Raw genomic sequence first — 24211 nt, forward strand, 5'->3', positions numbered from 1 at the left:
GAGTGGGTGGTGAGTGGGTGGTGAGTGAGTGGTGAGTAGGTGGTGAGCGAGTGGTGAGTGGGTGGTGAGTGGGAGAGTGCGTGGTGAGTGGCGAGTGAGTGGTGAGTGGGTGGTGAGTGAGTGGGTGGTGAGTGAGTGAGTGAGTGGTGAGTGAGTGGTGCGTGAGTGAGTGAGTGGTGAGTGGGTGGTGAGTGAGTGGGTGGTGAGTGGGTGGTGAGTGAGTGAGTGGTGAGTGGGTGGTGAGTGAGTGCGTGGTGAGTGGGTGGTGAGTGAGTGGTGAGTGGGTGGTGAGTGAGTGCGTGCGTGGTGAGTGGGTGGTGAGTGAGTGGTGAGTGGGGGGTGAGTGGTGAGTGGGTGGTGAGTGGGTGGTGAGTGGGTGAGTGGGTGGTGAGTGAGTGGTGAGTGGGTGGTGAGTGAGTGGGTGGTGAGTGGGTGGTGAGTGAGTGGTGAGTGGGTGGTGAGTGAGTGGTGAGTGGGTGGTGAGTGAGTGGTGAGTGAGTGGGTGGCGAGTGAGTGAGTGGTGAGTGAGTGGTGAGTGAGTGAGTGGGTGGTGAGTGAGTGGTGAGTGGGTGGTGAGTGAGTGGTGAGTGGGTGGTGAATGAGTGAGTGGGTGGTGAGTGGGTGGTGAGTGGTTAGTGAGTGAGTGGTAAGTGGGTGGTGAGTGAGTGAGTGGGTGGTGAGTGGGTGGTGAGTGAGTGGGTGGTGAGTGGGTGGTGAGTGGGTGAGTGGATGGTGAGTGAGTGGTGAGTGGGTGGTGAGTGGGTGGTGAGTGAGTGGGTGGTGAGTGGCGAGGGAGTGGTCAGTGGGTGGTGAGTGGGTGGTGAGTGAGTGAGTGGGTGGTGAGTGGGTGAGTGGGTGGTGAGTGGGTGGTGAGTGGTGAGTGAGTGAGTTGGTGGTGAGTGAGTGGTGAGTGGGTGGTGAGTGAGTGGTGAGTGGGTGGTGAGTGAGTGAGTGGGTGGTGAGTGGCGAGTGAGTGATTGGTGAGTGGGTGGTGAGTGAGTGAGTGGGTGGTGAGTGGGTGGTGAGCCAGCCACACAGTCACTTTCACAAACACACACAGTCACACACACACAGTCACACACACACACAGTCACACAGTCACACACACAGTCACACACACAGTCACACACACAGTCACTATCACACACACACACAGTCACACACACAGTCACAAACACACACAGTCACACACGCACAGTCACACACACAGTCACACACACACAGTCACACACACAGTCACACACACAGTCACACACACACAGTCAGTCACTTTCACACACACACAGTCACACACACACAGTCACACACACACAGTCACACACACAGTCACACACACAGTCACACTCACACACAGTCACACACACAGCCAGTCACTTTCACACACACAGTCACACACACACACAGTCACACACACAGTCACACACACACACAGTCACACACACATAAACAGTCACACACACAGTCACACACACACAGTCACACACACACAGTCACACACACACAGTCACACACACAGGCAGTCACTTTCACACGCACACACACACACAGTCACACAGTCACACACACAGTCACACAGTCACACACACACAGTCACACACACAGTCACACACACAGTCACACACACACACAGTCAGTCACTTTCACACACACAACAACAACAACAACCGCCATTCGCCACTAAGTGGCGGTGACGTCACCACGACGCTTGTGCCAGGCTATGTGCACCCTGAGGCCACGTGAAGTGTCGAACGCCCGCTGGCAGGAGGTCACGGGGCAGACCCAGGTGCCACGGGTCGACTGACTGAGATGACTGGCTGATGCACCACCTGTGCCCCCTACTGTGCCAACCTGCTGTGCTTTAGCCACCCGGCGCTCCGCTCGCTGTTGTGAGCGTCGCTCCTCCGCCCTCCGTTGTTGTTGGAGGGCGACTGCCTCCAACTGCCCAGTAGCATCCTTCACGAGCCTCCTCCACAGAGGCCGATCTTGACACCGCTGGTACCAGTCATCGGCAAGTCCACTCAGCTCCACGTCCTCCTGTACCACATCACTCCATCTCTTCTCTAGCCCGTGCCGCGCCCGCTTAGCCCCCTCAATCCGGCCAAACAAAAGCTGTTTCGGCATGCGGTGGCTGGGCATGCGGGCTACATGACCCAGCCATCGCAGCCTTGCCTGCCGGAGGAGCTCACCGATGGGACCCTGCCCAGATCTTTCAAGGATTTGTGAGCTCCTCACACAATCCAGTCTGGTTAAACCCAGGATGGATCGTAGGCAGGCCAGCCTAAATGTTTCTAACCGGCGAAGATGTTCCATTAGGGGGGTCCACGTTTCGCAAGCGTAGAGAAGGGAGGGAATGACCGTGGCCGAGAAGACCTGAAGCTTAGTGCGGAGCGACAGACCAGGTAGCTTCCACACAGCGTTACGCAACCGATGAAAAGATATTGCCGCTCGACTGATTCGGAGTGAGACCTCTGCTGTTAAACTGGAGCCAGTCATAAGCACACTGCCCAGGTATGGGAAACTCTCCACTCTCTCCACAACTGCCCCATCACCGATTGGGAGTTGTGGGGGTGGAGTGTCCGATGGTACAAAATACCCAGGCAGGTGCTTAGTTTTGGTGGGGCTGATGGTAAGGCCCCACCTCTTAGTGGCACGCTCCAGTCTCAGCAGCAGCGTCTCCAACTCCTCCTCTGACTGAGCAGCTATTACCAAGTCATCAGCATACATAACGTGGTTGAGCATTAGGGAGCCATCCCTTGACCGCACCCGGGCATCGATTAGCCTCCCATTATATCTGTACCATATGGAGATTCCCCCGGTACAGCTATTGAAGGCTTCACGAACTACGTGGTCAAAATAGATGTTAAATAATGTGGGAGCCAGAGGACATCCCTGTCGCACCCCAAGGTGTACAGGGAATGGCTCTGACTCCCGGCCACGTAGTTTTACCCGGGCCCGCTCACCATCATGAAGGTCCTTAATGATCGTGAGCAGAGGGTCAAGTACTCCAAAAGCACGAAGAACGACCCAGAGCCCAGGCCTACTGATGGTATCATAGGCCTTGACCAGGTCAATAAAGCAGAGATGTAGGTCTTGTTGGAATTCCCTACACCTCTGCTGTAGCAGACGGACAGAAAATATGGCATCTGTGCAGGACCGCCCTTTCCTGAAACCGCATTGGGGCTCCGCAAGCCTCTCCTCAGCGTGCCTGGCAAGGCGATGCTGAATAATCCTTGCCAGGACCTTTCCCGGCACACTGAGGAGTGAGATGCCCCTGTAGTTGTTACAGTCCGTGCGGTCCCCCTTCCCAAAAAGGGGGACCACCAGGGCATCCCTCCAATCCCGCGGAACCCGTCCAGTGGTCCAGACCGTTGTCATGATGTCATACAGGGCAGTCTGTGCACAAACGCCACCCTCCCTCAGCATCTCGCCTGGGAGATCATCTCCGCCCGCTGCCCCTCCTGGTCCCAGACTCCGGATCGCCCTCAATACCTCCTCAGCAGATGGCACCTCAGCCAGCCACTCACAGGGGGCGACTCCATCCAACACCTGAGGCACCGCAGCCTCAGCAGGGCCATCCTCACCCTGTGCCACGATGCTTTCCTGGCTGAGGGACCCTCCCTCCCCCAGGACCTCACAGAAACGCTCAGCAAATCTGCGAACCCGTTCCTGGGGGTCGGAAATTGGACCACCGTCCCTTCCCCCAATGATGGTAATAGGTGTGGCGCTGCAGGTTACTTTTTTGATGGAGTTAAATAGAGATTTGTGATCACGCGCCACTGAGGCAGACTCCATCTCCTCAGCAACCCGCGACCACCACCCATCCTTGCAGCGCCTCACGGCTCTCCGAACCTCCGAGCGAAGGCTGCGGCAAGCCTCCTCACTCTCCGACGTGGGACTCTGCAGCCGATGACAGTGGGCCCGCCGCCCCTTCTCAACCATCGCGAACAACTCCTCTGTCATCCAGGGTGTCTGGGGAGGTCTGGACCGCGCACCCAAAGCAGCCATTGCAGCTGCATGAGTCACAGTCCTAAACCTCGCCCATCTACCCTCGACATCAGGAGGAGTCGGGGACGATGCCAATCCCAGCCGCAAGCGATGACGAAATTCTCGCCCGCAACCCCCATCAGACAACTGAGACCAGGCCACTCCAGGTTGGAATGGGGTCCTGGGTGTACACCCACCACCGGAGTGGAAGAATGGCAGGCGCATCTCACAGATGACCAGTCGATGGTCAGAGGGCAGATCAGCTCCACGGTAGGTCCTGGTGTCAAGGACATGGGCTCGCATTCGCTGGTCCGTCACTATGTAGTCCAGCAGATGTTCTTGCTTGGACCCGGCATGCATCCATGATGTTGTGTGGATGCGCCGATGCCGGAACAGCGTGTTGGTAATTACAAGCCCATGGGCTGCACAAAAATCTAGCAGCCTCCTACCGTTGTTATTGAGCTGATCTGGCCCATGCCCTCCAATCACTCCAGACCAGGTGCCAGTATCATGACCAACTCGGGCATTGAAGTCACCCAACATGATGACTCTATCCCGAGGGGCCACTTTAGCCAGCACCTGTGACAGGAGGTCATAGAAGGCATCTGACTCATCGGCTTTGCCTGCATCCCTCCACGGATGTTCATCTTCGGTGGGGGCACAAGCAACCACGACCACCACTCCTCGCCTCCGGCCGATGGGAAGGCGAGCCCAAAGCAGCCCGGGGCCCACAGCCTCCCACACCCCACCGCCACGCTCCCACGCCCCCCCCACCCCCCTGCCCAAAAGAAGACCCACACCCCGCCGCCCGGCAGTCTGCTGCCCCGAGCAGAGGACTGTCCACCCCTCATGGCGGCAGGAGCCAGAGCCGGCCCACCGGACCTCCCGAATGCCGCATAGATCCAGGCGGCACCGGTCCAGCTCCCGACAGAGGAGCGGCAGCCCCTCCTCTGCAGCGAGCGCCCGAACACCCCACGTGGCCAACCGCAGTGGCTCTTCGTTGTTTCTGGAGTAGCCCCGAGGGTAGGTATTCAATCTCCTGGCTCCGCCAATTGGGGTTTGGCCAGGAGACGTCATAGACGCCTGGCCCCCCGGGGCCTCCGGCACAAGCTTAGTTGTTACATATTTCAGTTTAATTCGTAGTTTCGTGGTAATTAATTGAAGGTGGAGGGGTTACCAGCCCCTCGCACCCGTCCAGAGCCCCCGTTTAGCCCCTGTGGTGGACACATATGCCATGAGGGGAGGAGCCAATCAAAATTGGATCTCCCCCCACAGCGCTGTCCACGACAGAGTTGCCCGTCCGGCACCACGAGGAGGTAGGGGGTTGTTTTGCCACACACACACACACACAGTCACACACACACAGTCAACAACAACAACAACAACCGCCATTCGCCACTAAGTGGCGGTGACGTCACCACGACGCTTGTGCCAGGCTATGTGCACCCTGAGGCCACGTGAAGTGTCGAACGCCCGCTGGCAGGAGGTCACGGGGCAGACCCAGGTGCCACGGGTCGACTGACTGAGATGACTGGCTGATGCACCACCTGTGCCCCCTACTGTGCCAACCTGCTGTGCTTTAGCCACCCGGCGCTCCGCTCGCTGTTGTGAGCGTCGCTCCTCCGCCCTCCGTTGTTGTTGGAGGGCGACTGCCTCCAACTGCCCAGTAGCATCCTTCACGAGCCTCCTCCACAGAGGCCGATCTTGACACCGCTGGTACCAGTCATCGGCAAGTCCACTCAGCTCCACGTCCTCCTGTACCACATCACTCCATCTCTTCTCTAGCCCGTGCCGCGCCCGCTTAGCCCCCTCAATCCGGCCAAACAAAAGCTGTTTCGGCATGCGGTGGCTGGGCATGCGGGCTACATGACCCAGCCATCGCAGCCTTGCCTGCCGGAGGAGCTCACCGATGGGACCCTGCCCAGATCTTTCAAGGATTTGTGAGCTCCTCACACAATCCAGTCTGGTTAAACCCAGGATGGATCGTAGGCAGGCCAGCCTAAATGTTTCTAACCGGCGAAGATGTTCCATTAGGGGGGTCCACGTTTCGCAAGCGTAGAGAAGGGAGGGAATGACCGTGGCCGAGAAGACCTGAAGCTTAGTGCGGAGCGACAGACCAGGTAGCTTCCACACAGCGTTACGCAACCGATGAAAAGATATTGCCGCTCGACTGATTCGGAGTGAGACCTCTGCTGTTAAATTGGAGCCAGTCATAAGCACACTGCCCAGGTATGGGAAACTCTCCACTCTCTCCACAACTGCCCCATCACCGATTGGGAGTTGTGGGGGTGGAGTGTCCGATGGTACAAAATACCCAGGCAGGTGCTTAGTTTTGGTGGGGCTGATGGTAAGGCCCCACCTCTTAGTGGCACGCTCCAGTCTCAGCAGCAGCGTCTCCAACTCCTCCTCTGACTGAGCAGCTATTACCGTCACACACACACAGTCACACACACAGTCACACACACACAGTCACACACACAGTCACACACACACAGTCACACACACAGTCACACACACAGTCACACACACACAGTCACACACACAGTCACACACACACAGTCACACACACAGTCACACACACAGTCACACACACACAGTCACACACACACAGTCACACACACAGTCACACACACAGTCACACACACACAGTCACACACATACAGTCACACACACACACAGTCACACACACACAGTCACACACACACACACAGTCACACACACAGTCACACACAGTCACACACACACACAGTCACACACACACAGTCAGTCACTTTCACACACACACACACACAGTCACACACACAGTCACACACACACACAGTCACACACACAGTCACACACAGTCACATACACACACAGTCACACACACAGTCACACACACACAGTCACACACACAGTCACACACACACAGTCACACACACAGTCACACACACACAGTCACACACACAGTCACACACACAGTCACAGTCACACACAGAGTCACACACACACAGTCACAAACACAGTCACACACACACACAGTCAGTCACTTTCACACACACACAGTCACACACACACACACAGTCAATCACTTTCACACACACACACAGTCACACACACACACAGTCACACACACACAGTCACACACACACAGTCTCTCACAAACACACAGTCACACACACAGTCACACACAGTCACACACACACACACAGTCACACACACACAGTCACTCAGTCACACACAAAACAAACAAACAAACATCCCCCATATAGCCTTAACAGACTGTAGGGGCAAGTGCTGTTAGCGAGCACCTATGAAGGCCGGAACGGTACACGAGGGGGTGGGTGGCCAGCACCACGCCCGACCGCCTTTGTCTCCCCAGTGGCGATTTTACACACCGCACCAGGTACTCATTTTGAGGCTGAGTCGACCTAGGGGAGGCCCAGGACCGGTTCAGATAATCGTCACTGGTGTTGGCCGTGAGCGGGAATCGAACCCGGGTCGCCAGGTTCATAGCGCAGCGCGCTAACCGCTACACCATCGCTCCCCCACACACAGTCACACACACACACACACAGTCACACACACACAGTCACACACACACAGTCACACACACACAGTCACACACACACAGTCACACACACACAGTCACACACACAGTCACACACACACAGTCACACACACACAGTCAGTCACTTTCACACACACACAGTCACACACACACACAGTCACACACACAGTCACACACACACAGTCACACACACAGTCACACACAAAGATAAAGACAAAGATCCCCCGTATAGCCTTAACAGACTGTAGGGGCAAGTGCTGTTAGCGAGCACCTATGAAGGCCGGAACGGTACACGAGGGGGTGGGTGGCCAGCACCACGCCCGACCGCCTTTGTCTCCCTAGTGGCAATGTTTACACACCGCACCAGGTACTCATTTGAGGCTGAGTCGACCTAGGGGAGGCCCAGGACCGGTTCAGATAATTGTCACTGGTGTTGGCCGTGAGCGGGAATCGAACCCGGGTCGCCAGGTTCATAGCGCAGCGCGCTAACCGCTACACTACCACACACACACAGTCTCACACACACAGTCATACACACACACAGTCACACACAGTCATAAACACAGTCACACAGTCACACACACACACAGTCACACACACGCAGTCACACACACACACACAGTCACACACACACAGTCTCACACACACAGTCACACACACAGTCACACACACACAGTCACACACACAGTGGGGAGGGGGAGGTCAGCCCCCGTGCACCTAGCCTGGCACAGGGAGGTCAACACGTGACAACTGGGTCTGCCCACGTGACCTCCTCGTGCACCTAGCCTGGCACGGGGCAGTCACCTTCTGTAACGGGAAGCCATCTTCCGTGATGGGTTTTCATTCCACCAATCAAAAGAGGGGTTGGGGGGGGGGTGACGTAGCAACGCCGGCAGCCAATCGGTGGAGCGCCTCGCGACAGCAGGGGGCGTCTGAGGTCGCCGTGGTGTTGAGAGACGCTCGGACATCGCCAAGCAACAACAACTACTACTTTTATATCTACTGCTGCTACCTTGTGAGTATTACTACTGTTATTATCACTACTGCTACCCTGTGAGTATCACAATCACAACTAATACTACTTATATATCTACTGCTGCTACCTTGTGAGTATTACTACTGTTATTATCACTACTGCTACCCTGTGAGTATCACAATCACAACTAATACTACTTATATATTTACTGCTGCTACCTTGTGAGTATTACTACTGTTATTATCACTACTGCTACCCTGTGAGTATCACAATCACAACTAATACTACTTATATATCTACTGCTGCTACCTTGTGAGTATTACTACTGTTATTATCACTACTGCTACCCTGTGAGTATCACAACAACCGCAACTACTTATATATCTACTGCTGCTACCTTGTGAGTATTACTACTGTTATTATCACTGCTGCTACCTTGTGAGTATCACAACAACTACTTATATATCTGCTGCTGCTACCTTGTGAGTATTACTACTGTTATTATCACTACTGCTACCCTGTGAGTATCACAACAACATCAACTTATATATCTACTGCTGCTACCTTGTGAGTATTACTACTCGTATTATCACTGCTGCTACCCTGTGAGTATCACAACAACTACTTATATATCTACTGCTGCTACCTTGTGAGTATTACTACTGTTATTATCACTACTGCTACCCTGTGAGTATCACAACAACAACAACTGGTGTGGTAGTTGTTGTAAGCGGTAGACATTACTCACCGCCATTCAGCAACACCGCCAGGCCTCTGTGTGGTAGAGTCACCACGCTTTGTGTAGACACAGTGGTGGCCGTGTGGCTGTGTGTGTGTAGCCCGCACGCCCAGAGCCCACATGGCAAACACAGCTGCTGTTAGGGCGGTCTATGGTGCAGTGTTGAGTCTATGGTGCAGTGTTGAGTCTATGGTGCAGTGTTGAGTCTGTGGTGTAGTGTTGAGTCTATGGTGCAGTGTTGAGTCTATGGTTCAGTGATGAGTCTATGGTGCAGTGTTAGTCTATGGTGCAGTGTTGAGTCTATGGGCAGTGTTGAGTCTATGGTGCAGTGTTGAGTCTATGGTGCAGTGTTGAGTCTATGGTGTAGTGTTGAGTCTATGGGTAGTGTTGAGTCTATGGTGCAGTGTTGAGTCTATGGTACAGTGTTGAGTCTATGGTGCAGTGTTGAGTCTATGGTGTAGTGCTAGTCTATGGTGCAGTGTTGAGTCTGTGGTGCAGTGTTGAGTCTATGGTGCAGTGCTGAGTCTATGGTGCAGTGTTAGTCTATGGGTAGTGTTGAGTCTATAGTGTAGTGTGAGTCTATGGTGTAGTGTTAGTCTATGGTACAGTGTTGAGTCTATGGGTAGTGTTGAGTCTATGGTGCAGTGTTGAGTCTATGGTGCAGTGTTGAGTCTATGGTGCAGTGTTGAGTCTATAGTGCAGTGTTGAGTCTATGGTACAGTATTGTGTATGGTGCAGTGTTGAATCTATGGTGTAGTGTTGAGTCTATGGTGTAGTGTTGAGTCTATGGGTAGTGTTGAGTCTATGGGTAGTGTTGAGTCTATGGTGCAGTGTTGAGTTTATGGTGCAGTGTTGAGTCTATGGCGCAGTGTTGAGTCTATGGTGCAGTATTGAGTCTATAGTGTAGTGTGAGTCTATGGTGTAGTGTTTGTCTATGGTGCAGTGTTGAGTCTATGGTTTAGTGTTGAGTCTATGGTGCAGTGTTGAGTCTATGGTACAGTCTTGAGTCTATGGTGTAGTGTTAGTCTATGGTGCAGTGTTGAGTCTATGGTGCAGTGTTTGTCTATGGTTCAGTGTTGAGTCTATGGTTCAGTGTTGAGTCTATGGTGTAGTGTGAGTCTATGGTGCAGTGTTGAGTCTATGGTGGAGTGTTGAGTCTATGGTGCAGTGTTGAGTCTATGGGTAGTGTTGAGTCTATGGGTAGTGTTGAGTCTATGGTGTAGTGTTTGTCTATGGTGCAGTGTTGAGTCTATGGTTCAGTGTTGAGTCTATGGTGTAGTGTGAGTCTATGGTGCAGTGTTGAGTCTATGGTGCAGTGTTGAGTCTATGGTGCAGTGTTGAGTCTATGGGTAGTGTTGAGTCTATGGGTAGTGTTGAGTCTATGGTGTAGTGTTTGTCTATGGTGCAGTGTTGAGTCTATGGTTCAGTGTTGAGTCTATGGTGTAGTGTGAGTCTATGGTGCAGTGTTGAGTCTATGGTGCAGTGTTGAGTCTATGGTGCAGTGTTGAGTCTATGGGTAGTGTTGAGTCTATGGGTAGTGTTGAGTCTATGGTGTAGTGTTTGTCTATGGTGCAGTGTTGAGTCTATGGTTCAGTGTTGAGTCTATGGTGTAGTGTGAGTCTATGGTGCAGTGTTGAGTCTATGGTGCAGTGTTGAGTCTATGGTGCAGTGTTGAGTCTATGGGTAGTGTTGAGTCTATGGGTAGTGTTGAGTCTATGGTGTAGTGTTTGTCTATGGTGCAGTGTTGAGTCTATGGTTCAGTGTTGAGTCTATGGTGTAGTGTGAGTCTATGGTGCAGTGTTGAGTCTATGGTGCAGTGTTGAGTCTATGGTGCAGTGTTGAGTCTATGGGTAGTGTTGAGTCTATGGGTAGTGTTGAGTCTATGGTGTAGTGTTTGTCTATGGTGCAGTGTTGAGTCTATGGTGCAGTGTTGAGTCTATGGTGCAGTGTTGAGTCTATGGTGTAGTGTTGAGTCTATGGTACAGTGTTGAGTCTATGGTGGTGGTGACGGTGGTGCGTGTGGTGGTGGTGGTGGTGGTGACGGCGGCGGTGGTCGCAGTGTGTGCAGGTTGCAGGATGGCCTCGAGCGAGGGCAGCGTCGGACCGTGCCCCTGCCGCCGCTCTGCGTCCGGCGGCGGCGTCAGAGCCGCCGCCACGAACGACGCGGCCGCGGCCGTCGCCGCCGCCTTCAGCGACTTCGTCCGCGTGAGGTTTGGCGACGTCGACGGCTTCGGCGATTCCGACGGCGCCGACTGCAGCGACTCCGGCGGCGTCGCCTTCAGCGACAGGAGCGCCGACTGCGACGGTGTCGGCGTCCCCTACGGCGACATCATCGGCAACGTTGATGGCTTTGGCTTCGGCGACGTCAACAGCGCCGACGACATGGACAGGATTGGCGACGACGATGACGACGATGGTGGTGGTGGTGGTGGTGTTGAGTGCCGTGGCGGTCACGGCGGTGGTGAGCGCGGTGACGGTGGCCGTGGTGGTGCCGGATTGAACGAGGACTCTGACAGCTCCGTCCCCACAGTGCCGGAGAAGACGCGCAAACGGCAACACCAGAGGTACACTTACACACACACACACTTACACACTTACACACACACACACTTACGTACACACACCAACACACACTTACACACACACACTTACACACACTTACACACACACACCAACACACACACACTTACACACGCACACTTACACACACTTACACACACTTACACACACACTTACAGACACACTTACATACACTTACACACACACACTTACACACACACACTTACACACACACACTTACGTACACACACTTACACACACACACACACACTTACACACACTTACACACACACACCAACACACACACTTACACACATACACTTACACACACTTACACTTACACACACTTCCACACACTTCCACACACTTACACACACTTACATACACTTACGCACACTTACACACACTTACACACACACACTTACGTACACACACTTACACACACTTACACACACACACTTACACACACTTACACACACCAACACACACATACACTTACACACACTTACACTTACACACACTTACACACACTTACACACACACTTACATACACTTACGCACACTTACACACACTTACACACACACACTTACGTACACACACCAACACACACTTACACACACAAACTTACACACACTTACACACACACACTTACACACACACACTTACACACACACTTACACACACTTACACACACACTTACACACACTTACACACACACTTACATACACTAACGCACACTTACACACACTTACACACACACACTTACGTACACACACCAACACACACTTACACACACGAACTTACACACACTTACACACACACACTTACACACACACACTTACACACACACACTTACACACACTTACACACACACTTACATACACTTACGCACACTTACACACACTTACACACACACACACTTACGTACACACACCAACACACACTTACACACACACTTACACACACTTACACACACACACCAACACACACACACACATACACTTACACACACTTACACACACACTTACGCACACTTACACACACTTACACACACACACTTACACACACACACTTACACACACACACTTACACACACATTCTCTGGTTCTTTCCAGAGAATGTGTGTGTACACACATCAGGCAAAGGGGGTCAGCCTCTAAAGGCAAACTGTTTATAAAGGTTGAAAATGGGCGTGGCCCAAGTGTCGTCAGCAGCATGGGCGGGGCAGCTTATGTTAATGTAGCCCAGGTGTCAGCAGCATGGGCGGGGCAGCTTATGTTAATGTAGCCCAACTGTCAGCAGCATGACACTTTGGGTGTCTTTGTGGGTGAGTGTCACTGTGGGTGTCACTGAGTGTCACTGTGGGTGTTACTGTGGGTGTCACTGTGGGTGTCACTGTGAGTGTCACTGTGAGTGTCACTGTGGGTGAGTGTCACTGTGAGTGTCACTGTGGATGAGTGTCACTGTGAGTGTCACTGTGGGTGTCACTGAGTGTCACTGTGGGTGAGTGTCACTGTGAGTGTCACTGTGGGTGTCACTGAGTGTCACTTTGGGTGTTACTGTGGGTGTCACTGTGGGTGTCACTGTGAGTGTCACTGTGGGTGAGTGTCACTGTGGGTGAGTGTCACTGTGAGTGTCACTGTGGGTGAGTGTCACTGTGAGTGGCACTGTGAGTGTCACTGTGAGTGTCACTGTGAGTGAGTGTCACTGTGGGTGAGTGTCACTGTGTATGAGTGTCACTGAGTGTCACTGTGAGTGTCACTGTGAGTGTCACTGTGGGTGAGTGTCACTGTGAGTGTCACTGTGAGTGTCACTGTGGGTGTCACTGTGGGTGTCACTGTGAGTGTCACTGTGGGTGAGTGTCACTGAGTGTCACTGTGGGTGAGTGTCACTGTGGGTGAGTGTCACTGTGTGTGAGTGTCACTGTGAGTGTCACTGTGGGTGAGTGTCACTGTGAGTGTCACTGTGAGTGTCACTGTGAGTGTTACTGTGAGTGTCACTGTGAGTGTCACTGTGGGTGAGTGTCACTGTGAGTGTCACTGTGAGTGTCACTGTGACTGAGTGTCACTGAGTGTCACTGTGGCTGAGTGTCACTGTGAGTGTCACTGTGAGTGTCACTGTGGCTGAGTGTCACTGTGAGTGTCACTGTGAGTGTCACTGTGGCTGAGTGTCACTGTGAGTGTCACTGTGAGTGTCACTTTGAGTGTCACTGTGAGTGTCACTGTGAGTGTCACTGTGAGTGTCACTGTGGCTGAGTGTCACTGTGAGTGTCACTGAGTGTCACTGTGGCTGTGTCACTGTGAGTGTCACTGTGGCTGAGTGTCACTGTGAGTGTCACTGTGAGTGTCACTGTGGCTGAGTGTCACTGTGAGTGTCACTGTGAGTGTCACTGTGGCTGAGTGTCACTGTGAGTGTCACTGTGAGTGTCACTGTGGCTGAGTGTCACTGTGAGTGTCACTGTGTCACTTTGAGTGTCACTGTGAGTGTTACTGTGAGTGTCACTGTGAGTGTCACTGTGAGTGTCACTGTGGCTGAGTGTCACTGTGAGTGTCACTGAGTGTCACTGTGGCTGTGTCACTGTGAGTGTCACGGTGAGTGTCACTGTGGCTGAGTGTCACTGTGGCTGAGTGTCACTGTGAGTGTCACTGTGAGTGTCACTGTGTTACTGTGAGTGTCACTGTGGGTGAGTGTCACTGTGAGTGTCACTGTGACTGAGTGTCACTGAGTGTCACTGTGGCTGAGTGTCACTGTGAGTGTCACTGTGTCACTGTGGCTGAGTGTCACTGTGAGTGTCACTGTGTCACTGTGAGTGTCACTGAGTGTCACTGTGGCTGTGTCACTGTGAGTGTCACTGTGAGTGTCACTGTGGCTGAGTGTCACTGTGGCTGAGTGTCACTGTGAGTGTCACTGTGAGTGTCACTGTGAGTGTCACTGTGAGTGTCACTTTGAGTGTCACTGTGAGTGTCACTGTGTCACTGTGAGTGTCACTGTGGCTGAGTGTCACTGTGAGTGTCACTGAGTGTCACTGTGGCTGTGTCACTGTGAGTGTCACTGTGAGTGTCACTGTGGCTGAGTGTCACTGTGAGTGTCACTGTGAGTGTCACTGTGGCTGAGTGTCACTGTGAGTGTCACTGTGAGTGTCACTGTGGCTGAGTGTCACTGTGAGTGTCACTGTGAGTGTCACTGTGGCTGAGTCTCACTGTCACCCTGGTTGTCCACAGCTCCGTCTCCGGCAGGAGGAAGAGAACGATGACTCAGATCACGCCGTCTGCAGCGTGCCCACAGGTGTGGGGGTGTGTGTGTGGGGTGTGTGTGTGTGACCCTGTGTGTGTGTGTGTGTGACCCTGTGTGTGTGTGTGACCCTGTGTGTGTGTGTTACCCTGTGTGTGTGTGACCCTGTGTGTGTGTGTGTGACCCTGTGTGTGTGTGACCCTGTGTGTGTGTGACACTACGTGTGTGTGGGGGTGTGTGCGTGTGTGTGACCCTGTGTGTATGTGGGGGTGTGTTTGTGACCCTGTGTGTGTGTGTGTGTGACCCTGTGTGTGTGTGACCCTGTGTGTGTGTGACCCTGTGTGTGTGTGACACTACGTGTGTGTGGGGGTGTGTGCGTGTGTGTGACCCTGTGTGTATGTGGGGGTGTGTTTGTGACCCTGTGTGTGTGTGTGTGTGACCCTGTGTGTGTGTGACCCTGTGTGTGTGTGTGACCCTGTGTGTGTGTGACCCTGTGTGTGTGTGACACTACGTGTGTGTGGGGGTGTGTGCGTGTGTGTGTGACCCTGTGTGTATGTGGGGGTGTGTTTGTGACCCTGTGTGTGTGTGTGTGTGACCCTGTGTGTGTGTGACCCTGTGTGTGTGTGACCCTGTGTGTGTGTGACACTACGTGTGTGTGGGGGTGTGTGCGTGTGTGTGTGACCCTGTGTGTATGTGGGGGTGTGTTTGTGACCCTGGGTGTGTGTGGGGGTGTGTGCGGGTGTGTGTGACACTACGTGTGTGTGACCCTGTGTGTGTGTGTGTGGGTGGTTGTCTGTGTGTGTGTGACCCTGTGTGTGTGTTTGTGACCCTGCGTGGGTGTGTGTGACTGTGTGTGTGACCCTGTGTGTGTGACCCTGTGTGTGTGTGACCCTGTGTGTGTGTGGGGGTGTGTGTGTGTGTGACCCTGCCTGGCACAAGCATCGTGGTGACATCACCGCCACTTAGTGGCGAATGGCGGTTGTTGTTGTTGTTGACCCTGTGTGTGTGTGTCTGTTAGATATATTTTGTCACGTGATTTTGTGGTAATTTATTGAAGGTGGAGGGGTTACCAGCCCCTCGCACCCATCCAGAGCCCCCATTTAGCCGCTGTGGTAGCTACAAACGCCTTGAGGGGAAAAGCCAATCGGAATTGGCCCTCCCCCCACAGCACTGTCCACGACAGCATTGCCCGTCCGGCACCACGAGGATGTAGGGGGTTGTCTCCTCGGCCACGGTCTTTCCCTCCCTTCTCTACGCTTGCGAAACGTGGACCCCCCTAACGGAACATCTTCGCCGGTTATAAACACTTAGGCTGGCCTGCCTACGATCCATCCTGGGTTTAACCTGGCTGGATTGTGTTAGGAGCTCACAAATCCTTTAAAAGATCTGGGCAAGGTCCCATCTGTGAGCTTCACCGGCAGGCAAGGCTGCGTTGGCTGGGTCATGTAGCCGCATGCCCAGCCACCGCATGCCCAAACAGCTTTTGTTCGGCCGGATCGAGGGGGCTAAACGGGCTCGGCACCTCCTGCCAGCGGGCGTTGGACACTTCACGTGGCCTCAAGGTGCACATAGCCTGGCACAAGCGTCGTGGTGACGTCACGTAGCCACGAAGTTATGTCGCCGCCACTTAGTGGCGAATGGCGGTTGTTGTGACCCTGTGGGTGTATGTGACTGTGTGTGTGTGGGGGTGTGTGGGTTGGTGCCTGTGTGTGTGACCCTGTGTGTGTGTGGGTTGGTGCCTGTGTGTGTGACCCTGTGTGTGTGTGTGGGTTGGTGCCTGTGTGTGTGACCCTGTGTGTGTGTGGGTGTGTGTGGGTTGGTGCCTGTGTGTGTGACCCTGTGTGTGTGTCTGTGTCTGTGTGGGGGTGTGTGTGACCCACCACGGTGGTGGTGGTCGGGGTGGTGGTGGTGGTGATGGTGACGATAGTGGCGATGGTGGTGATGATATCGGTGGTGGCGATGCCGATGGTGGTGACGGTGGTGGCGATGGTGGTGGCGATGGCGGTAGTGGTCACACTGAGGAGCGCTGGGCACCAGCCCTCGTCTCTCTGCCTCCCACAGGTCCACTGCCGCCACTGTACGGGGGAGGCCGAGACGCCTGCACGTGGAAGAGGAGCTGGCGCCGGTGATGGTGGTGATGGTGGAAGTGGTGGTGGTGGTGGTGATGGTGGTGGTGGTGGAAGTGGTGGTAGTGGTGGTGATGGTGGTAGTGGTGGTGGTGATGGTGGTGTTGGTGGTGGTGATGGTAGTAGTGGTGGTGCTGGTGGTAGTTGTGGTGCTGGTGGTGATGGTGGTGCTGGTGGTGGTGCTGGTGGTGATGGTGGTGGTGATGGTGGTGGTGGTGGTGATGGTGGTGGTGGTGGAAGTGGTGGTAGTGGTGGTGATGGTGGTAGTGGTGGTGGTGATGGTGGTGTTGGTGGTGGTGGTAGTGGTGGTGCTGGTGGTGGTGCTGGTGGTGATGGTGGGGGTGATGGTGGTGATGGTGGTGGTGCTGGTGGTGGTGCTGGTGGTGATGGTGGTGGTGGTGATGATGGTGGGGGTGATGGTGGTGATGGTGGTAGTGATGGTGTTGCTGGTGAGAAAATGGAGGAGGAGGAGGAAGAGGAGGAGGGTGAGGAGGAAGAGGTGAGGGTCAGGACGCACACACTCACCCACGTGTGTGTGTGTAGGTGTGTGAGTGTGTAGGTGTGTGAGTGTGTAGGTGTGTGTGTGTGTAGGTGTTTGTGTGTAGGTGTGTGAGTGTGTAGGTGTTTGTGTGTGTGTGGTGTGTAGGTGTTTGTGTGTATGTGTGTGTGTGTGGTGTGGTTTAACTCGTGGTTTCGTGGACCCCCCTAATGGAACATCTTCGCCGGTTAGAAACATTTAGGCTGGCCTGCCTACGATCCATCCTGGGTTTAACCAGACTGGATTGTGTGAGGAGCTCACAAATCCTTGAAAGATCTGGACAAAGTCCCATCGGTGAGCTCCTCCGGCGGGCAAGGCTGCGATTGCTGGGTCATGTAAGCCCGCATGCCCAGCCAACGCATGCCGAAACAGCTTTTGTTCGGCTGGATTGAGGGGGCTAAGCGGGCGCGGCTCGGGCTAGAGAAGAGATGGAGTGATGTAGTACAGGAGGACGTGGAGCTGAGTGGACTTGCCGATGACTGGTACCAGCGGTGTCAAGATCGGCCTCTGTGGAGGAGGCTCGTGAAGGATGCTACTGGGCAGTTGGAGGTAGTCGCCCTCCAACAACAACGGAGGGCGGAGGAGCGACGCTCACAACAACGAGCGGAGTGCCGGGTGGCTAAAGCACAGCAGGTTGGCACAGTAGGGGGCACAGGTGGTGCATCAGCCAGTCATCTCAGTCAGTTGACCTGTGGCACCTGGGTCTGCCCCGTGACCTCCTGCCAGTGGGCATTCGCCACTTCACATGGCCTCAGGGTGCACATAGCTTGGCACAAGCGTCGTGGTCATGTCACCACCACTTAGTGGCGAATGGCGGTTGTTGTTGTGTGGTGTGGGAAGCTGTAAGCCCCAGGCTACTTTGGGCTCGCCTTCCCATCAACCAGAGGCGAGGAGTGGTGGTCGTGGTTACTTAAGCCCCCACCGAAGACGGACATCTTTTGGGAGGATGCAGGCAAGGTCGATGAGTCAGATGCCTTCTATGACCTCCTGTAACAGGTGCTGGCTAAAGTGGCCCCTCGGGATAGAGTCGTCTTGTTTGGTGACTTCAATGCCCGAGTTGGTCATGATGCTGGCACCTGGTCTGGGGTGATTGGAAGGCATGGGCCAGATCAGCTCAATAACAACGGTAGGAGGCTGCTATTTTTGTGGAGCCCATGGGCTTGTAATTACCAACACGCTGTTCCGGCATCGGCGCATCCACACAACATCATGGATGCATGCCGGGTCCAAGCAAGAACATCTGCTGGACTACATAGTGACAGAACAGCGGATGCGGGCCGATGTCCTTCATACCAGGACCTACCGTGGAGCTGATCTGCCGACTGACCATCGACTTGTCATCTGTAAGATGCGCCTGCCATTCTTCCACTCCGGTGGTGGGTGTACACCCAGGACCCCATTTCAACCTAAGGCGGCCTGGTCTCAACTAGTTGATGAAAGTTGCAAGCGAGAATTTCATCATCGCTTGCGGCTGGGGTTGGCATCGTCCCTCACTCCTCCAGATGTCGAGGGTAAATGGGCGAGGTTTAGGACTGTGACTCATGCAGCTGCAATGGCTGCTTTGGGTACGCGGTCCACACCTCCTCAGAGACCCTGGCTGACAGAGGACAAGTTCAGGCTGGCTGAGAAAAAGCGACAGGTCCCCTCTCATTGTCTACAGCATTCCACGTCAGAGAATGAGGAGGCTGGCCGCAGCCTTCTCTCGGAGGTTCGGAGAACTGTGAGGCGCTGCAAGGATGGGTGGTGGACGTGGGTTTTTGAGGAGATGGAATCTGCCTCAATGGCCCGTGATCACAAATCGCTCTTTAATTCCATCAAAAAGTAACCTGCAGCGGCACACCTATTACCATCATTAGGGGAAAAAAACGGTGATCCAATCTCCAACCCCCAGGAACAGGTTTTCAGATTTGCTGAGCATTTCTGTGAGGTCCTGGGGAAGGTGAAATCCCTCGGCCTGGAAAACATCATGGGACAAAGTGGGGATGACCCTGCTGAGGCTGAGGTGCCGCAAATATTGGAAGCAGAAGTCACCCCCTGTGAGTGGCTGGCTGAGGTGCCATCTGTTGAGGAAGTACTGAAGGCGATCCAGAGCCTGAGACCAGGAAAGGCACCGGGCAGAGATGATCTCCCAAGCAAAATGCTGAGGGATGGTGGCATTTGTGCATAGACTGCCCTACATGACATCATAACAACAGTCTGGACCACTGGATGGGTTCTGCAGGATTTGAAGGATGCCCTGGTGGTCCCCCACTTTGTAGTAAGGGGACCGCACAGACTGTAACAACGACAGGGGCATATCACTCCTCAGTGTGCCTGGAAAGGTCCTGACAAGAATGATTTAACATCGCTTTGCCAGGTACGCTGAGGAGAGGCTTGCGGAGCTCCAATGTGGTTTTAGGAAAGGGCGTTGCTGCACAGATGCCATATTTTCTTTCCGTCTGCTAAAGCAGAGGTGTAGGGAATTCCAGCAAGACCTACATCTCTGCTTTATTGACCTGGTCAAGGCCTATGATACCATCAGTAGGCCTGGCTCTGGGTTGGTCTTCGTGCTTTTGGAGTCCCTGACCCGCTGCTCACGATCATTAAGGACCTTCAAGATAGTGAGCGGGCCTGGGTAAATTTACGTGGCCGGGAGTCGGATCCATTCCCTGCTCACTTTGGGGTGCGAGAGGGATGTCATTTGGCTTCGACATTATTTAACATCTATTTCGACCACATAATTCGCGAAGCCTTCAATAGCTATACCGGAGGAATTTTCATCTGGTACAGATACAATGGGAGGCTGATCGATGCCCGGGTGGCTCCCTATTGCTCAACCATGTTATGTATGCCGATGATCTGGTAATTGCGGAGGAGTTGGAGGCGCTGCTGCTGAAACTGGAGCTTGCCACTAAGAGGTGAGGACTTACCATCAGCCCCACTAAAACTATGCACCTGCCAGGGTATTTTGTACCATCGGGCACTCAACCCCCACAACCCAATTGGTGATAGGGCAGTTGTGGAGAGAGTGGAGAGTTTCCCATACCCGACCAGTGTGCTCATGACCGGCTCCGGTTAAACAGCAGCGGTCTCCAAATCAGTTGAGCGGCATTATCTTTTAATAGGTTGCGTAACGCTGTGTGGAAGCTACCTGGTCTGTCGCTCCGCACGAAGCTTCGGGTCTTCTCAGCCACGGTCATTCTCTCCCTTCTCTATGCTTGCGAAACGTGGTCCCCCCTAATGGAACATCTTTGCCAGTTAGAAACATTTAGACTGGCCTGCCTATGATCCATCCTGGGTTTAACTAGGCTGGGTTGTGTGAGGAGCTCACTTATCCTTGAAATTTCTGGACAAAGCCCCATCGGTGAGCTCCTCCGGTAGGCAAGGCTGCGTTGGCTGGGTCATGTAGCCTGCATGCACAGCCACCGCATGCCCAAACAGCTTTTGTTTGTCCGGTTCGAGGGGGCTAACCGGGCGATGCACGGGCTAGAGAAGAGATTGATTGATGTGGTACAGGAGGATGATGAGCTCCAACAACAACGCTCACAACAAAGCGGAGCGCTGGGTTGGCTAAAGCACAGCAAGTTGGCACAGTAGGGGGCACAGGTGGTGCATCAGCCAGTCATCTCAGTCAGTCGACCCGTGGCACCTGGGTCTGCCCTGTGACTTCCTGTCAGCGGGCGTTCGACACTTCACGTGGCTTCAACGTGCACATAGCCTGGCACAAGCGTCGTGGTGACGTCACCGCCACTTAATGTTGTTGTTGAGTTGTAGGTGTGCAGATGTTTGTGTCTATGTGTGTGTGAGTGTATAGGTGTTTGTGTGTGAGTGTGTATGGGTCTCGGAGTCTCTGGGTCTCTGTGTGAGTGTGGATCTCGGTGAGCTTTTTGTGTGAGTCTCTGGGTGTCTGTGTGAGTCTCTGTGTCAGTCTATGGGTGTCTGCATGAGTCTCTGTGGCAGTCTATGGGTGTCTGTGTGAGTCTATAGGTGTCTGTGTGAGTATGTCAGTCTATGGGTGTTTGTGTGAGTCTATGGGTGTCTGTGTGAGTCTCTGTGTAAGTCTATGGGTGTCTGTGTGAGTCTCTATGTCAGTCTATGGGGGTTTGTGTGAGTATATGGGTGTCTATTTGATTCTCTATGTCAGTCTATGGGTGTTTGTGTAAGTCTATGGGTGTTTGTGTCAGTCTATGTGTGAGTCTATGGGTGTTTGTTTGTCTATGGGTGTTTGTGTGAGTCTCTGTGTCAGTCTATGGGTGTTTATGTGAGTCTATGGGTGTTTGTGTGAGTCTCTGTGTGAGTCTGTGGGTCTCTGTGTGAGTCTATGGGTGTTTGTGTGAGTCTATGGGTGTTTGTGTGAGTCTCTGTGTGAGTCTGTGGGTCTCTGTGTGAGTCTATGGGTGTTTGTGTGAGTCTATGGGTGTCTGTGTGAGTCTCTGTGTGAGTCTATGGGTGTTTGTGTGAGTCTATGGGTGTTTGTGTGAGTCTCTGTGTGAGTCTATGGGTGTTTGTGTGAGTCTATGGGTGTTTGTGTGAATCTCTGTGTGAGTCTGTGGGTCTCTGTGTGAGTCTATGGGTGTTTGTGTGAGTCTCTGTGTGAGTCTATGAGTGTTTGTGTGTCTATGGGTGTTTGTGTGAGTCTATGGGTGTCTGTGTGAGTCTCTGTGTGAGTCTCTGTGTGAGTCTCTGGGTGAGTCGATGGGCCTCCGTAGCAGGTGAGGTAGACAACATATTCTAGCCACTGTCTCATTGTCACCTCTCCTCCGCCCCCCTTCCCAGGTGCTGCGTGGCAACCACAGCCTTGGTGAGTAGCACCGTAACTATACACTACACTATACACTACACTATACACTACACTACTATACACTACACTACTATACACTACACTATACACGACACTATACACTACACTATACACTACACTATACACTACACTATACACTATAAGCCTATTTAATAAGCCTATTTAATACGCCTATTAATAAGGCTATTTAATATGCCTATTTAATACACCTATTTAATAAGTATTTAATGAGCCTATGTATTAAGTCTATTTAATAAGCCTTTTTAATAAGCCTATTTAATAAGTCTATTTAATAAGCCTATTTAATAAGCCTATTTAATATGCCTATTAATAAGCTTATTTAATACGCCTATTTAATACACCTATTTAATAAGTATTTAATGAGCCTATGTATTAAGTCTATTTAATAAGCCATTTTAATAAGCCTATTTAATAAGTATTTAATGAGCCTATTTAATAAGCCTATTTATTGAGCCTATTTAATAAGCCTATTTATTGAGCCTATTTAATAAGACTATTTAATAAGCCTATTTAATAAGCCTATTTATTGAGCCTATTTAATAAGTCTATTTAATACGCCTATTTAATGAGCGTATTTAATAAGCCTATTTAATAAGCCTATTTATTGAGCCTATTTAATAAGTCTATTTAATAAGCCTATTTAATAAGCCTCTTTATTGAGCCTATTTAATAAGTCTATTTAATAAGCCTATTTAATAAGTATTTAATGAGCCTATTTAATCAGTCTATTTAATAGGCCTATTTAATAAGTCTAAGTTGCTGAAATAAGCCTATTTAATAAGCCTAAGTTTCTGAATGAGCCTATTTAATAAGCCTAAGTTGCTGAAATAAGCCTATTTAATAAGCCTAAGTTGCTGAATAAGCCTATTTAATAAGCCTAAGTTGCTGAATAAACCTATTTAATAAGTCTAAGTTGCTGAAATAAGCCTATTTAATAAGGCTATTTAATAAGCCTAAGTTGCTGAATAAGCCTATTTAATAAGTCTAAGTTTCTGAAATAAGGCTATTTAATAAGCCAAAGTTGCTGAAATAAGGCTATTTAATAAGTCTAAGTTGCTGAAATAAGCCTATTTAATAAGCCTAAGTTGCTGAAATAAGCCTATTTAATAAGGCTATTTAATGAGCCTAAGTTGCTGAAATAAGACTATTTAATAAGCCTGAGTTTCTGAACTAAGCCTATTTAAAAAGGTATATTTAATACGTCTAAGTTGCTGAAATAAACCTATTTAAAATGCTATTTAATAAGCCTAAGTTGCTGAAATAAACCTGTTTAATAAGGCTATTTAATAAGCATAAGTTGCTGAAATAAGCCTATTTAATAAGGCTCTTTAATAAGTCTATTTAATAAGCCTATTTAATAAGCCTATTTAATAAGCCTATTTAATATGCCTATTTAATAAACACATTTAATAAGTATTTAATGAGCATTTTTAATAAGCCTATTTAAAAAGTCTATTTAATAAGCCTATTTAATAAGTCTATTTAATAAGCCTATTTAATACGCCTATTTAATAAACATATTTAATAAGTATTTAATGAGCCTATTTAATAAGTCTATTTAATAAGCCTTTTTAATAAGCCTATTTAATAAGTCTATTTAATAAGCCTTTTTAATAAGCCTATTTAATAAGTCTATTTAATGAGCCTATTTAATAAGTCTATTTAATAAGCCTTTTTAATAAGCCTATTTAATAAGCCGATTTAAT

At 51.6% G+C, this 24211-nt stretch overlaps 1 long non-coding RNA gene across 1 annotated transcript; it reads left to right on the forward strand.

Annotated features, from left to right (window-relative positions):
* Positions 1 to 11657: 11657 nt before the first annotated feature.
* LOC142921812 (uncharacterized) lies at positions 11658 to 17185 on the forward strand. Its single transcript, XR_012939666.1, has 3 exons — positions 11658 to 11813; positions 15031 to 15094; positions 17102 to 17185. It is a non-coding gene; the product is annotated as an uncharacterized LOC142921812 (long non-coding RNA).
* Positions 17186 to 24211: the final 7026 nt, after the last annotated feature.

The sequence above is a fragment of the Petromyzon marinus genome, unplaced genomic scaffold (assembly GCF_048934315.1).
Source record: "Petromyzon marinus isolate PM22_M1 ecotype Great Lakes invasive population unplaced genomic scaffold, UKy_Petmar_22M1.pri1.0 PM_G_Scaffold_9, whole genome shotgun sequence".
Classification (NCBI taxonomy): Eukaryota; Metazoa; Chordata; class Hyperoartia; order Petromyzontiformes; family Petromyzontidae; genus Petromyzon; species Petromyzon marinus.